Source organism: Eschrichtius robustus, chromosome 15, assembly GCF_028021215.1.
Source record: "Eschrichtius robustus isolate mEscRob2 chromosome 15, mEscRob2.pri, whole genome shotgun sequence".
NCBI classification, from domain to species: Eukaryota; Metazoa; Chordata; class Mammalia; order Artiodactyla; family Eschrichtiidae; genus Eschrichtius; species Eschrichtius robustus.
Window position 1 is genome coordinate 57,150,001 of NC_090838.1, and position 3,313 is coordinate 57,153,313.

The 3,313-nt window shown below is 39.4% G+C and overlaps 1 protein-coding gene across 1 annotated transcript in view; it reads left to right on the plus strand.

The window, feature by feature from the left end:
• Nucleotides 1–1,127, plus strand: part of MEIS1 (Meis homeobox 1) — a 137,456-nt gene extending 136,329 nt beyond the window's left edge. Inside the window, exon 12 of the mRNA XM_068564564.1 lies at nt 1–1,127. This exon is cut by the window's left edge and continues 384 nt beyond it. The gene's annotated coding sequence lies outside the window, so the exon portion shown is untranslated.
• Nucleotides 1,128–3,313: the final 2,186 nt, after the last annotated feature.

Below are 3,313 nucleotides of genomic sequence, written 5' to 3' on the forward strand. Positions count from 1 at the left end.
GGAGCATCCCTAATTCTTCGTAGGGACTCTTAAAAAAAGCAGGAAATACCAACCGAAGTCAATCTGGGGGACATGCTAAATAACTATATAAGACATTAAGAGAACGAAGAGTGAACTATTGTAAATGCTATTATACTGTTATCCATATTACGTTGTTTCTTATAGATTTTTTAAAAAAAATGTGAAATTTTTCCACACTATGTGTGTTGTTTCCATAGCTCTTCACTTCCTCCAGAAGCCTCCTTACATTAAAAAGCCTTACAGTTGTCCTGCAAGGGACGGGAAGGTCTGATTTGCAGGATTTTTAGAGCATTAAAATAACTATCAGGCAGAAGAATCTTTTTTCGCCTAGGATTTCAGCCATGTGTGCTCTCTCTCTCTCTCTCTCTCTCTTTCTCTCTCTCTCTCTCTCTTTTCCTCTCTCTCCCTCTCTCTAGCCTGGGGCTTGAATTTGCATGTCTAATTCATTTACTCACCATATTTGAATTGGCCTGAACAGATGTAAATCGGGAAGGATAGGAAAAACTGCAGTCATCAACAATGATTAATCAGCTGTTGCAGGCCGCGTCTTAAGGAAACTGGTAGGAGGAGGCATGGAAACCAAAAGGCCGTGTGTTTAGAAGCCTAATTGTCACATCAGGCATCATTGTCCCCATGCAAAAACCACCACCTTATACATCACTTCCTGTGTTATGCAGCTCCAAAAACATAAACTGAAGATTTATTTTTAATATGTTGACTTTATTTCTGAGCAAAGCATCGGTCATGTGTGTATTTTTCCATAGTCCCACCTTGAAGCATTTATGTAGACATTGTAAATAAATTTTGTGCAAAAAGGACTGGAAAAATGAACTGTATTATTGCAATTTTTTTTTTTTTTTTTTTTGTAAAAGTAGCAGTTTGGTATGAGTTGGCATGCATACAAGATTTACTAAGTGGGATAAGCTAATTATACTTTTTGTTGTGGATAAACAAATGCTTGTTGATAGCCTTTTTCTATCGAGAAACCAAGGAGCTAATTATTAATAACAATCATTGCACACTGAGTCTTAGCGTTTCTGACGGAAACAGTTTGGATTGTATAATAACGCCAAGCCCACTTGTAGTCGTTTGAGTGCAGTAATGAAATCTGAATCTAAAATAAAAATAAGATTATTTTTGTCATGCTGACTCCACTGCTTGAAAAATCTGTTTACTGCCCCCCAAATTTTTCATGATGAATGCAGTAAATATAAAACTTAATTTTAGCTCCCTAAGATAACATATGCATTTGCAAATTTGAACCACAAAGTAAATTATTTAATAATAGTCACTGATTTCTTCAAGCTGACTTAATGAACTAATATCAGCAAATGTAAGGCCTAAGGGCACTAAACTAACTGTAGACTCAGATTACAGCCAACAGAATTACTCATTTAATATCAGTGAAATTATTCCTGCACCTAATGGCAAACCTAAGGACTGAGTTACATCTTTCACTAAGGATGTTACCTAGGATGAACAGTATATGTTTATTAGGAAATTAACTACATGAATGGAAGAGACCAGACTTCAAAATCTAATTTTTATAAATATGCTCTATGTTCTCATTGGATAAAACTGGTTATTAACCAATTTTCCAGAACAGCTGTACAGAATTTCTGCATGGCAGCCAGCTAAATGGTACAAAATAACATGTTTAAGCTGTAATAGCTTATCATTTCATTGAAATAAAATTGCGGCTATAAAAAGTGCTCCCCAAAGCTAAGGAAAATATACAAATATTTTAATTAAGGCAAATTCGTTTTTAAAAAATCAGGCTTTTAGTAGTGACTGCTTTGTAAACAAAGGATGGGTCGGAGGAGAGTGCCTTAAACTCAAGCCTGACATTCGGGCCCATGTCACCCTATAAACCCGCCCTGAACAATTCTATTTTCTATTTGAGAAGAGAAACCAGCTGTGGGTTGGGTTTACTAGGTGACGTGTGATTGACTGACTCACCTGCTGGAGCGGCAGTGCACTCTCTCACCTTTTGTTTATGGGGCCTTGTTTCTGAACACGTGGATCTGCAGAAAGAGCGAGGCTCAACCTTCTGCAGCCTCTCCGCGCCTCCGCCCTACCTCCCCCCTCCCCCATCTATGGGATTGTTTCAATTTCCTATTTGGACCCGGTGGCAATTCTTCGTCTACATAAATAGTCCCTCTTCGTGAAATAATTCTCTTTTGATAGGTGGTTACTAGCAGTTAACCACCATTCATTTACTTTAAAAATGAATAATAAACTTTATAAACTAACCATCCATTTGCCCCTCCTCTCCAGTCCGTGCCTGGGTGAGTTGGTTATTTTCAGCCTTTATTCTTGAGGAAGCTCTTGCCGGGTGGGGGAGGGAAAGAAAGAGGAGGGAGGGAGGGAGGGAAGGGGGGCGGCAGGCACTAGGAGAAGAAGGGTACTAGTGGAGGAGAATTAGGGAATATGGAGGCTATGGAGAATCAAGATCATTAGTGTTCAGTGAATTAGAAAAAATAAAACAATCTGTGTTCTTTCCCTGCGTTCCCCCCTCTGCGTGCCGGTTTTGTGCGAGCCTTGCTGTCGGCGGGTCCTTTTTCCCCCTGCCTGGGCACCCCTACCTCCCCCTTAATGCTATTTCAGCTTTTCCTCTTGCAAATTTCAGAGCCAGCTCCGAGATTATTGAGGACCCTTAACCAAAAGACGGAAATAATAGAGGTGCTAAGAGTGTTTTTGATGTTTCTTAAAAGGCAAAAACAAAACGCCCTCTTCTAAACAAGGGCACGCAATTGTACCTGATTTTTATTTTTATTTGCGGGGGGGGGGGGTGGTGGTGGTGGGCGCCGGTTGAATGAGACTACTTTTTAATATGATTTAACACTTTTCCAAAAAAGTTTAAAAAATTCCCCTATCATATTTAATCATCTGCAATTATAACACATTCGAAATGAATAATATGCCTTGACAGTATTTTTATTGTTATTGTTCATTGCATGATGTTCGACTGCTTTAGAAGCACAGGAAAGAGAAGTAAACGCGCTACAAATGGGGAATTACCCTCGTTTAGCATTAAAATTCATTTAGATAAAATTGCCACAAACATTTAAATGGGAAGATTAGTTCCCCCTCACGCCTTATTGCACTCGCTCAATGGTTCCGTTAAGAACATTTTACACGTTGGAAATTCCGTCTTCTCAGACGGCTTGCTGTTTCCTAGTTACCCACATTCAAAGCAAAGGCAGCAGCAAAGGCAGCCGCAGCAGCAGCAGGCAAAAAAAAAAAAAAAAAGTTTTGGCAACTGGTCTGCAATTCATCCGCTTCTGGCCCC